This window comes from Brassica rapa, chromosome A02 (genome assembly GCF_000309985.2).
Source record: "Brassica rapa cultivar Chiifu-401-42 chromosome A02, CAAS_Brap_v3.01, whole genome shotgun sequence".
NCBI classification, from domain to species: domain Eukaryota; kingdom Viridiplantae; phylum Streptophyta; class Magnoliopsida; order Brassicales; family Brassicaceae; genus Brassica; species Brassica rapa.
The window spans coordinates 16512732-16526824 of NC_024796.2; positions in this window are offsets into that span (position 1 = coordinate 16512732).

Below are 14093 nucleotides of genomic sequence, written 5' to 3' on the forward strand. Positions count from 1 at the left end.
CAGGAGGATTGTTCTACTTACTTGTTAATCCGTCAGTGGGATGGTCTGAGGGTATCAGAGTATAAAATGGTTTTATTGCCTTCACTTCTTTGGTTGGTTCTGATATGATATTTCCAGGAATAAAATTAAGTGTGTTTATTCATGGCTGGTCTAACTGTGTCCTTTATGTGGTTTCTCACTTATTTGCGAGTTTTCTAGCTGGAAGGGTGGATTTTGTTTCTCGAGTTAGGGAACTGGAAGGCTACTTACAGAAACAAAAAGGAAATGAGGATACAATTAGTCGGGGAGGGTCATAGGCTGGGGATGTGTATGTCTTTGGCGATTTTGTATACAAAGGTTGGATGGATATTTCTCAGTGTTTTTGAGAAAGAAATTATAGTGCTTTGTACAGATCAATTTTCTTTGCAGAAGAAGATCATGAGGAAAGTTAAATCGCAAGGGGAATATAGATACACACGGGATCGTATTCAAGCGTGCAGGTGCATTACAAGGGGCGTGACTTATATTAATTAGCTAGAGGGTATTGACAATTGAGGTTCAGACAGGAAACTACGGTTTTTGGAGAGAACATAGCAAAGCGAAAGATTGTTCTAAGGAACAGATAGACTATGTGAACGACCACCTCCCCAATCCAGCTATGGTCTGCAAAGTTTTGACACTTTGACAAAACAGGTGGTTTGCTATGGTGTTTACAGGTTCCTAATTCAAAAGAAAATGTTCATATGCTGGGGTTTAGTAAAGGATTTAATTCAGGTTTTGACGAGTGGTGCGAGATCTCAAGTCGAAGTTCACTTTGTTAGGATCGAGAGATGGAGATTGGTAAAATCGAAGGTTTCTTGGGATTCATATGGACAAGCTCATCCTCGAAAGGCAACTCCAAATAACTGGAATAGTGGGAAGTATCAGGGAGCAAATCAACAAATCAAGGGTTTTGTTCCAATGAAGAAAGAAGGAGAACTTGAAGGAGTAGTGAAACAAAAGGAAAATTCACAACCTTTGAGAAAGTTCTTATCAAGTGCTGAGATGAGTGATCGTAGAGCTAAAGGTCTATGCTATTATTGTGATGAAAAATATACACCTGATCATTATCTGAAGCACAAGAAGTCTCAACTTTTTTTGTTGGAAGGAGAGGAGATGGAGGACGAACAGGAGGTGTGGCATGATACTGAAGTCTCAGATGTTGAGGAGCAGACTACTATTGCGCAGATATCATTGAATGCAGTAGCTGGAAGTACAGACTACACTACGATGAAGGTTCGTGGAGTTCATGGGAAGCGGTCGTTGTATATCTTGATTGACACAGGGTCAACTCATAATTTCATCGACCAAAACATCGCAAAGATGTTGGGTTGCAGAGTCCAACCATCTCCACGAGCAAATGTTTCAGTTGCTGATGGCAGCAAGATTGCGATATCAGGCAAGATTGATGGGTTTACTTGGTGCTTTCAACAGCATACCTTTCAGGACGAGATGATGGTCATTCCACTTGGAGGACATGATATGGTATTGGGAGTTCAGTGGTTGACTAAGTTTGGTCCGATTACTTGGAACTTCCAGGAGTTGGAGATGAGGTTCAAATGGGAAAACAAGAACATTACTCTACATGGGATCAAAAAAGGTTCAGTGCGTGAAGTCAAAGCAAAAAGGATGGAGAATAAGAAAGATAATGATATACAACTTCACATGATCTATGTTTATGAAGAGGAAGAACCAGAGACAGTGATGTTGAAATCATTGGAGGTAAACGATACAGAGACGTTGAGTAAAGGACCTGTCGAGAAGTTACTTGCAGAGTTTCATGAAGTGTTTGCGGAACCATCAGAATTACCACCTTTCCGTGCAAACCATAATCACAAGATTCTGTTGGTCGAGGGTGCGAATCCAGTAAACCAAAAACCTTACCGTTACGCAGTTCATCAGAAAAATGAGATTGACAAGATGGTGAGGGAACTGATGGAAGCTGGTACTATTCAGGCAAGTGCGAGTCCTTACGCATCACCAGTTGTCTTGGTTAAGAAGAAAGACAACTCTTGGAGGCTATGTGTCGATTACCGTAAGCTCAACACATTGACTGTCAAGGATCGTTTTCCTATACCTTTGATCGAAGACCTTATGGATGAGTTGGGTGGCTCTGCAGTTTACTCTAAAATCGACTTAAGGGCTGGTTATCATCAAGTGAGAATGGAACCTAGTGATATACACAAGACTGCTTTCAAGACTCACAGTGGGCACTATGAGTACTTGGTCATGCCCTTTGGACTAACAAATGCTCCAGCTACGTTCCAGGGATTAATGAACTCAGTTTTCCAGCGTTATTTGAGGAAGTTTGTTCTAATATTCTTTGATGACATCCTCATCTATAGTGAATCGATGGAGGAGCATTTGATTCACTTACGCATTGTGTTTGAGCTGATGAAGGAAAACAATCTTTATGCGAAGCGCAGTAAATGTGCTTTTGCTACGAGTAAGGTGGAGTACTTAGGCCATTTTATTGAAGCTGCTGGCATTTCTACTGATCCTGCAAAGATCAAAGCAATCGTGGAGTGGCCTCAACCTAAGACTTTGAAAGCTCTGCGAGGATTCTTAGGAATTGCGGGATATTATAGACGTTTTGTGGAGGCTTTTGGGACTATTGCTCGTCCTTTAACATCTTAAACAAAAAAAAGATGCTTTTGGGTGGAATGAAGAAGCACGTAAGGCATTTGAAGCTTTGAAAGGAGCTTTGAGTACCACTCCAGTGTTAGCCTTACCTCGTTTTGATAAAACATTTGTTGTGGAGACTGATGCGTCAGGACAGGGCATTGGAGCTGTGTTAATGCAAGACGGACATCCTTTGGCATACATTAGTCGGCACTTGAAAGGGAAACAATTACTTCTTTCAATATACGAGAAGGAGTTGCATGCGGTAGTGTTTGCTGTGCAGAAGTGGAGACATTACCTTCTAGGTAATCATTTCATCATTAAGACCGATCAGAGAAGTTTGAAATACTTACTGGAGCAACGTTTGAACACGCCGATACAGCAGCAGTGGCTTCCTAAATTGTTGGAGTTTGATTATGATACGAGCCGCTTGTGCTCGCGTAACTGGTGCCGTGATTACAGGTAAGAGTAGAGATAACTTGATTGCAAAGCTTCCTTTAACCCTAGTCTCTCTTGAGAATAAGGTTAATGCTGGAAGATGATCCTTTATTGATAATTAGATATGCTTATATAGGGCTATTACAAATCATAACCCTAAGTAAGAAAGGAAAACTACTTAATATCTAAAATAGGAAAAATACCAAATCTCTATAATGCTTTAAGGAAAATACTAGTTTCTAGTCTTCTTTCTCTGGTACGTGATACCATAACGTGTATCATTACTCTCCTCCTCGACAAGGAGCTTGTCCTCAAGCTCTATCTCTGGAAATGCTTCACATAACTTCTCTGCATCTTCCCATGTCGCAATCTCCGATTCTTCATTCCACTTGACAAGAATTTGTCGAACACCTCCATGAATGCGAGCTCGAAGAAACTTGATTGGTGTAGCCGGTAACACTCGTCCCTGTAAAACCGGTGGTAGCAGAGGCTCTGTATTGGGTCGGTCTCCTTTGTGCGCTTTAAGCAGTGAGATGTGGAAAACATCATGAATTTGAGACCCAGCCGGAAGACGGAGACGATAGGAAACTGTTCCCACACGAGCTAGTACTTCAAATGGTCCATAAAACTTGGGAGATAGCTTTGTGAACGCTCTCTTTGCGACGGTGAGCTGTCTGTAAGGATGTAACTTCAACCAAACCCAGTCTCCAATATTGAATTCAGCTGCGCGATGATGTTTATCATATACAGCTTTCATTCTGTTCTGAGCTTCCATCAAACGTTCCCGTGCCACTGTTAAGAACTCATCTCTTCTTTCCAACTCAACATCAACAGCTTCAACTTTGGAACTTCCTATAGCATAGTCTAAAAGTCGAGGTGGTTCTCTCCCATAAACCATCCTAAATGGCGTATCTTTGAGACTAGTGTGGTAGGATGTGTTGTAGCAATACTCAATCCAAGGAAGCCAAGCAAGCCATTGCCGTGGCTCATCTCCTGTAACACACCGAAGATACATCTCTAACGTCCTATTAACCACCTCCGTTTGTCCATCAGATTGCGGTCGATAGGCAGTCGTGAAACACAGGTTAGTACCCATAAGTCTGAACAATTCACGCCAAAAAATGCTACGAAAGACCTTGTCTCTGTCTGATACAATTGTTTCTGGAATCCCATGCAATCTTACAATGTCTCGGAAGAACGCTTGAGCTACAGAAACAGCAGTATAAGGATGACTTAAGGCAATGAAATGTGCGTACTTAGAGAAGCGATCGACCACCACCAGAATAACTGTTTTTCCTGAAACTTTTGGCAATGCTTCCACAAAATCCATAGAGATGTCAGCCCATATTTTAGTTGGAATCGTCAGTGGTTGCATCAATCCTGCGGGTTGAAGTGTTTCCCATTTATTTTTCTGACAAACCTGACAAGTACTCACAAACTCTTGAATACTCTTCTTCCACCCTTTCCAATAAAAATCCCTGCGAATACGTTCCATAGTCTTTTGGACACCTTCATGGCCAAAGTTATGAAAACCAATCATTACTTCTCGCACCAATTCTGAATTGGAATCCAAATAAACAACTCCTTTGCGAAAGATAAGACCATCCTTTGCTTCCCACAGTTCTGATTCTTCTCCACGAATAATTCTATCTCTGAGTTCTCCAAGTCTCTCGTTGGTCTTAATCTCTTGACGGATTCGGGACAGAATACCGCTTGTAGAGCTGTGTAGGGCATGAAGTTGACTAACCTCTTCTGGTCCATTGTCATCACGCCTAGATAGAGCATCAGCGACCTTATTGGTCATTCCAGAACGAAACTCGACTGAAAAGTCAAAACCAAGTAGTTTACTAATCCAATGAACTTGAGGAGATGTCGAGAGCCGTTGTTCTAGTAGATACTTAAGACTGTAATGATCTGTTCGTATGAGAAACCGGCGGCCCCACAAATATGGTCTCCAATGAAGCACTGCCTTTGACAACCCAATTAACTCCCTCTCATACGCTGCGAGCTTGACATGACGAACTGCTAACGTTCTGCTAAAAAAAGCGATAGGATGTCCATCTTGTTGTAGAACTGCTCCAATACCACTCCCAGAAGCATCACATTCCACAACAAATTCTTTAGTAAAATCGGGTAGTGCCAATACTGGAGATTCAGAAAGAGACTTTTTCAAGGCGAGAAAAGCCTGTGTTGCAGTCTCGTTCCAACCGAACCCCGTTTTCTTTAAGAGTTGAGTCAATGGTGCAGCAATGATGCCATAATCTTGAATGAATTTACGGTAATATCCAGACAGGCCCAAAAATCCCCTTAATGCACGAACTGTAGCCGGTTGAGGCCACTCCGTGATAGCCTCAATTTTTTTCTGATCAACTTGGACTCCTTCATGAGAAATAACATGTCCAAGATAGCCCACTTCCTGCTTCCCAAAGGAACACTTAACTCTTTTTATCAGTAACTGGTGTTCCTGTAATACTTGCAACACATACTCAACATGTCGCACATGCTCTGCCCATGTCTTGCTATAGATCAAAATATCGTCAAAAAAGACCAAGACGAATTTTCGAAGGACTTTTGTAAACACCGCATTCATCAAGCTCTGAAAGGTGGATGGGGCATTCACAAGGCCAAACGGCATTACCAAGAATTCATAATGGCCATGGTGTGTGCGGAATGCCGTTTTCTCAATGTCTTCGTCAGACATGCGGACTTGATGGTAGCCTGATGTTAAATCAAGTTTTGTAAAGAACCGAGATCCATGTAGCTCATCAAGCAACTCATCCACGACTGGAATTGGAAACTTGTCTTTCACAGTGATCTTATTAAGATCTCGATAATCAATGCAGAAGCGCCAAGTATTATCTGCTTTCCTCACTAGTAGCACCGGTGAAGAGAATGGAGAACTACTTGGTCGAATCACCCCTTTGCGAAGCATCTCAGTGCACTGTTTTTCTATTTCATCTTTAAGGAGGTGCGGATAACGGTATGGACGTACTGCCACCGGATTTGACCCTTGAAGCAAACGAATCCTATGATCGCAATCCCGCTTTGGTGGCAGACCAACTGGTATCGCAAACACCGAACGGTATTTCTCTAGAACCATATCTAGCAAGTCCGACGTGGGCACCGGGTTGAGAGTACAAATCCTCTGCTTTGGCGCCTGTGGTATGCGTCGTATACTAGTTCCTGGAGTCGTAAACACTTCTTCTTCCTCAGAGAACCAGTGTTCCAATCCCTTCGAGTCAGCACCTAAAGCATGAAGAGATATATTTGTCTTGCCACGTTCTTCCGCTTCTCCGTGCCATATAACTGGGGTGGAGCCATGATTGAACTCGACAGTTTTATTTGGTCCATCCCATATCACTCTTCCTAATGCATTCAACCATCTGATTCCAAGAACCACATCGAAACCTTTCAAAGGAATTGCAAAGCAGTCAGTTTTGAATTGGTGCCCTTGTACCGTCATTGACATGTTTTGACAAAATCCTTCTATTGGACATCGCCCTCCGTTGGGAAGAGCTACGAACCGGCCAGGTTTCCGGTGCATCGGGATGCCCAACTTCTCTACCAAACTGCTCTTGATAAAGTTGTGAGTGCTCCCTGTATCAAGTAATACCCAACCTCTTCCTGTCATGATATTAGCTTGTACTTGAAAGGTTCGCTCGTTTTGTTCCCCATTCATGGCGTTTATGGAGATTTCTAACTCGTCTTCCTCAATCCACTCATCGTCTTGATTATCTCCCTCCATGACTGGCATAATATGAAAGAGAACCGGAGTACAAACATGGCCAGGTGTGTATAAGTCATCACAATTGAAACAAAGCCCTTTCGCTCTTCGATCCGCCATCTCTGCTGGCGTTAGTTTTTTCCAAAATTTCTTCTGGCCCGTTTGCTTTTGAGGTCCTGATTTTGGAGTTTTAACTTCTGATCCTCGATTCTCTTGCCGAGCTGAGACACCAAGGGTCTTAGTGATAGGCGCTAGATGACCACCAAACGTCCTGGTGCGTTTATCATTGTCAATCTTGTACTCGTTATCTCTAGCATACTCTATGGCTTCAAAAATTGTTTCAGGACGCAGATATTCAACTTCTTTCCGTAAGCTATCTGTCAACCCGGCACAGAATTGCCATAGTTGTTGATCACCCGAGAGTCTAGTTTGTCGGCTTAGACATTCTTCAAACTGACTGCAGTACTCATCCACTGTTCCCGTGTGTCTAAGATTTGACAATTCTCCCACTGGGTTCACTGCATCTGCCTTTCCAAATCGACTTTTGCAGATCCTTTTAAACTCCCCCCATCCAAGCCTATGTGTTACCAATCATCGCAAGTTGATGATCCAGTGGTATGCTTGGCCTGTTAAAACAAAAGTCGCTTGTCTAACTTTCGTATCATCACTGAAAATTCTTTGGTCCACAAAGAAGTCATCACACTTTTGTAGCCACTCCATAGCATCAGTTGTCCCATCAAATGGTGGAAACTCTATTTTGGCTGCTTTCACACATCTTCTGTCGAAATTGTTGCTTCTGTCCTCACGAGTTTCGTAATATCCTCCTTCCATCAACCCTTCCGAGTTTCGATAATCTCAAACATTTGGATGTGAGTCGTGTGGTGCCGCTCCAATTGGTCTTACATTCCAGTCTCCTCCTCCATCTGTCCTCCTATGCCCTCGTTCTCTCCCTACAGCTCGGTTTGGCCACGGTCCCCCAGAGAACCCATAATTGGACTCGTTTGCCAAACCACAACTCCTCACCGGAATGTCTTTATCAGCTTTGGATGGTGTAAAACTCGTACCAGCTCTGGTATCGAATGATATTGCCCCCTTGCTCCCCTTATTTCCACTTAATATTTCAACTTCAGAAAGTTCTTCGGGTGAGAATTTGATCGTCTTACCGCGATCCCCGTTAGTAGTTTCGTGATGCACCATTCTCTCTTGTAGAGTTTTCATATTATCATCTATCTTTGCATTCATCGATTGCATCATCTCCATCATCTTTGCGATCTGTTTCGAAAGCGCCTCAGTGTCCCCCATCAAATCGTTCGGCTCTGATACCAAATTGATACGAGCCGCTTGTGCTCGCGTAACTGGTGCCGTGATTACATGTAAGAGTAGAGATAACTTTATTGCAAAGCTTCCTTTAACCCTAGTCTCTCTTGAGAATAAGGTTAATGCTGGAAGATGATCCTTTATTGATAATTAGATATGTTTATATAGGGCTATTACAAATCATAACCCTAAGTAAGAAAGGAAAACTACTTAATATCTAAAATAGGAAAAATACCAAATCTCTATAATGCTTTAAGGAAAATACTAGTTTCTAGTCTTCTTTCTCTGGTACGTGATACCATAACGTGTATCAGATTACGAGATTCAATATAGACAAGGCAAGGACAATGTGGCTGCTGATGCTTTATCTCGAGTTGAAGGTTCTGAGGTTTTACATATGGCGATGACTGTTTTGGAGTGTGATCTTATGCAACAAATTAAGGACGCGTATCAAGTTGATGATCGTTGCAAGAAAATGATTGAAGAGTTGGTGGTCAAACCTGATAGTGTGAGACATTATTCGTGGGTTCAAGGGGTTTTGAGGCGTAAGAGTAAGATTGTGGTACCTGCAATGGTGAGTCTGAAGGATAAGGTGTTGGAATGGCTGCACTGTTCAGGTCAAGGAGGTCACTCTGGACGAGATGTTACAATGCAGAGAGTGAAAGGGTTATTCTATTGGAAGGGAATGATTAAGGACATTCAGTTTTATCTGTGCAGCTGTTCTGTTTGTCAAAGATATAAATATGATACGGCGGCATCTCCGGGTCTTTTGCAACCGTTACTGATTCCTGAGGCTGTTTGGATCGACATTTCAATGGACTTTATAGACGGCTTGCCTAAGTCATATGGGAAAACGGTGATTTTTGTAGTTGTTGACCGTTTGAGTAAGGCGGCACACTTCATTCCGTTGGCTCATCCTTATACAGCCGCCTCGGTAGCTCAAGCTTTTCTTGATAATGTTTATAAGCTCCACGGGTTTCCGAGATCGATTGTGAGTGATCGTGATGCTGTGTTTCTCAGTGAGTTTTGGCAAGAGCTCTTCAAGTTACAGGGGGGTGTTCACTCAACATGTCAACAGCTTATCACCCTCAGAGTGACGGTCAAACAGAGGTGGTGAACAGATGTGTGGAGACTTATTTGAGATGTATGACAGGAGATAAGCCATATTTGTGGAGTAAGTGGCTGCCATTAGCTGAATATTGGTACAATACAAATTTCCATACAGCTACACAATCCACGCCTTATGAGATTGTGTATGGTCAACCAGCTCCGGTCCATCTCCCTTACTTACCAGGTGAATCTAAAGTAGAGGTGGTGGCGAAGTGTTTGGAGGATAGAGAGAAGATGTTATTGTTGTTGAAATTTTACTTGCTCAGGGCTCAACACAGAATGAAACAACATGCGGATCAACACCGCAGTGAGAGGGAGTTTGATGTGGGTGACTTTGTGTTTTTTAAATTGCAACCATACCGTCAACAATCGGTAGTGAGAAGAGACAATCAGAAGCTTGCTCCCAAGTATTATGGTCCTTATAAGGTGTTGGACAAGCATGGTAAAGTGGCATATCGTTTGGAGCTGCCTGCAACTTCGCAGATTCATCCTGTATTTCACATTTCACAATTGAAGAAGTTGGTCGGGCCTGTGCGTGTTAGTACTCACTTGCCTTCTGTCTATGATGAAGAGGTGTTGAAGCAACCTGAGAGGATTTTGGGTCGTAAAATGGTGAAACGTCAAGACAAAGCAGCTACGATGGTGTTGATCAAGTGGAAGGATCAGTCAGACGATGCAGCTACTTGGGAATATCTGTTTGACTTGCAGAAGAAGTACCCTGAGTTTCAGACATAAACCTTGTGGTCAAGGTTTTCAAAGGAGGGGAGATTTGATATAGGAGAGGAGAAGAGACACGTGGAGGGAAAAGAGGTAGTGTTCGTTGGATTGTTACAAATAAGGAGGAACGAATAAGAAGATGACAACTGGCAAACGTAACAAACGAGTTGGCTCTGTACGTTGACTCACTGAGTGAAGGACGAGAGACAACGAGTTTAAATAGAATCTTTACAGCTTTCTTTTAATTCATTGAGAAATTTGTACAAACTGAAACATTTTGTATTTGGATTCATCTCGTTTGAGGATTAATACGATCTTCTACGTTTGGGTCTCGAATTGTTGTTTTACGAACGGCAGCTCGATCATAGTGGCGGGAACGTCGTTTTCATATTTGGAACGGTTTGAAATTTTGGTGGATGATGTGTTGATTGGGGATGTCAAAGGATTTCGTTCCACTATGCTTACACCTATTATGTGATGACCACTTTCAAGAGCAGAGAAACTGATACAGATAAACAGAGAAGAGTAGTGACGTGGAAGAGAAGTAACAAGAGAAGGAAGTCGTTAGGAAACGGTGACGGATAAAGAAGTGACACGTGTTTAGTTTGTTAGAGTCGTTGTAACGGAAACAGAGTATATAACTCTGTTTCTGCATCATCTTGAGTTTCATCGAATTTGTGAGTGATTTCTTCTTGAGTCTTGTAACAATTCTGAGAGATCTTTTGTTCATGGAGTTTTAGATTCTTTCTTGATCCAGAATCTATACTTGTGAGCTACAGTCTATTGTTTTATGAACGGTAGTCTGATTATAGAGATTACATTCGTTATCTCTATCAGTGGTATCAGAGCTCGGCGACCTCGGCGACCTCGGAAAGCACGGTGATCGGAAAAAATGGCGGAAACACGTGCGACGAAAGCGGCGCGTGATGTCGACGGCGCGACGACGAATCGAATTGAAGCGATCGAAAGAGCGTTGGCTTTGCAAGATGAGAGAATGCAAACGATGATCGAGGCGGTTAACGTGATGACGTCGCAGATGCAAAGGAATGCGACGATGAATGGCGACGGTAATCAAAGAGGCGGTGGCGAAGGAGTGAATCAAGATCGGAATGAAGCGAATCATCGTCATCATCACAACAATAACTCAGGTATGACGAGAATGGCTAAGATTGACTTCCCGAGATTCGATGGTTCTAAATTGAAGGAGTGGTTGAGTAAAGCGGAAGAGTTCTTTGAGATTGCAATTACACCAGAAGAATCTAAAGTAGGAATAGCATCTATTCACTTTGATGGTGAAGCTTCAACTTGGCATCTTGCGTTGAAACAAGAAGATGAGAATGTGATGATACTGCGTAGTTGGAGGCTGTATAAGAACAGAATAAAGGAACGTTTTGAAGAGGTGTTGGATGATCCCATGGCAGAGCTTAAGGAATTAAAAGAAACGGAAGGCATAGCTGAGTATCACAAGAGATTTGAGCTGATCAGAGCTAGACTACGAATGTCTGAGGAGTATTTGTTGAGTGCTTATCTAGCTGGTCTTCGCTTGGATACTCAAATGCATATTCGTATGTTTCAGCCACAAACAACTCGTCAATGTTTGGTGTTGGGTCGTCTTTATGAGATGGCTCATCCAAAGAAACCCTCAACCAATACTTGGTCAAATCAGAAGCAGACGTTTGGTAACAATCAACAGAAAGGGTTGTTACCGATCAAGAAGGATGAAGTGGTGAAAGCAAAAGACCAAGGGGGAAAGCTAAGACCTTTCTTATCTCAGGCGGAGATGAGTGAAAAGAGAGCAAAAGGGATGTGTTATTACTGTGACGAAAAGTTCTCACCGGAACACGCTCTTAAGCACAGAAAGACACAATTGTACTCGATGGATGTTGAAGAAGTGGAGGAGGAAGAGAATTGGGAGGAAGAAGATACTGAGGGAAGGGAGGTCGCTCAGATATCAATCAATGCAGTAGTGGGTAGTACTGACTACACTACTATGAGAGTCCGAGGAACACAAGGAAAAAAGAATCTGTACATTCTTTTGGATTCAGGATCGACTCACAACTTCATTGATACGAAGATTGCGGATATCTTGGGTTGTCAGGTTGAACCTGCAGGACGTAAACAAGTAGCAGTTGCGGATGGGAGTAAGATTGGAGTGTGTGGAAAAGTCAGTAACTTGAGATGGAAATTTTTGAACTATGAGTTCAAAGCAGACTTTATGGTTATACCATTGGGAGGTCATGATATCGTTTTGGGAGTTCAGTGGCTGTCTACACTTGGTCCAATAACGTGGGATTTTAAAGAGTTGGAGATGTCTTTTAAGTGGCATAACAAGAGGGTGATGCTACATGGTATCAAGGCAGGATCAGTCAGAGAAGTGAAAGCGAAGAGGGTAGAAAATAATAAGGATGAGGATATACAACTTCACATGATCTACACTTGTGAAGAAAATGAGATGGAGTTGTGGAATTTAAAAACGGAGGCGTTGGAAGAGATGAATGATGAGGAACAGAAGGAGCTGAGTGTGTTAACTGAAGAGTATGAAATGATATTTGAAGAACCAAAGCAGCTACCTCCATTCCGTGATCATCACAACCACAAAATAACACTGTTGGAAGGATCTAACCCGGTGAACCAAAGACCATACCGTTATGCGGTTTATCAGAAGAATGAGATTGATAAAATGGTCCAAGAACTACTAAAGGCAGGGACAGTGCAACCAAGTTCCAGCCCTTATGCTTCACCGGTAGTATTGGTCAAGAAAAAGGATGGTACATGGAGATTGTGTGTTGATTACAGGAAGCTTAATGGAATGACTATCAAAGATCGTTTTCCCATTCCGTTGATAGAAGACCTGATGGATGAGTTGGGAGGATCAAAGGTGTATTCAAAGATTGATTTGCGAGCTGGTTATCACCAAGTGCGTATGGATCCTCATGACATACACAAAACAGCTTTCAGAACACACAGTGGACATTATGAGTACTTGGTAATGCCGTTTGGCTTAACCAATGCACCTGCAACCTTCCAGGGATTGATGAACCATGTGTTCAAAGACTATCTACGGAAGTTTGTACTCATATTCTTTGATGATATACTTGTCTACAGCGCTACTGTGGAGGAGCATTTGATACACTTGAAGATGGTTTTCGAAGTGATGAAGTTGAACAAATTATTTGCAAAAAGAAGCAAATGTGCGTTTATTACAAGAAGAGTGGAGTATCTGGGTCACTTCATTGAAGCTCAGGGTATATCTACAGACCCAAGCAAAGTGAAAGCAGTTGAAGAGTGGCCAGTACCGAAGAATCTGAAAGCGTTGAGAGGGTTCTTGGGCTTGTCAGGGTACTATAGAAACTATGTCAAACATTATGGGACTATAGCTCGACCTCTAACAGCATTGACAAAGAAAGATGCTTACAGTTGGAACGTAGAGGCACAAGAAGCATTCCTGAATCTAAAGAGGTCCTTGTGCAACGCACCGGTATTAGCACTACCGAGGTTTGATCTTCCTTTTGTTGTGGAAACGGATGCATGCAAGGAGGGTATTGGTGCAGTACTTATGCAGGAAGGGAGACCACTGGCTTATATCAGCAGACACTTAAAGGGAAAACAACTCAATCTTTCTATCTATGAGAAAGAATTGTTGGCAGTTGTGTTTGCAGTACAGAAATGGCGCCACTATCTGCTCACTAATCATTTTGTGATCAAAACAGATCAAAGGAGCTTGAAGTATCTGTTAGAGCAAAGGTTGAATACACCAATTCAACAACAATGGCTACCTAAGCTACTGGAGTTTGACTATGAGATTCAGTATAAACAAGGGAAGGATAATGTTGCCGCGGATGCATTGTCAAGAGTAGAGGGAGCAGAGATACTGCATATGGCAATGTCAGTGTTGGACTGTGATTTGTTAACAAAGATACAAGAAGCGTATGTGTCAGATAATCACAGTATGGAGATAATTGAGAGGTTGAAGAAGGATCCAAATGCAGTAAAGAAGTACTCATGGGTTCAGAATGTATTGAGAAGAGGAAGCAAGATAGTGATCCCCAATGTAGCGGAGATCAAGAACATGATATTGGAGTGGTTGCATTGTTCTAGTCAAGGAGGACATTCGGGAAGGGAAGTGATGAGGCAGAGAGTAAAAGGG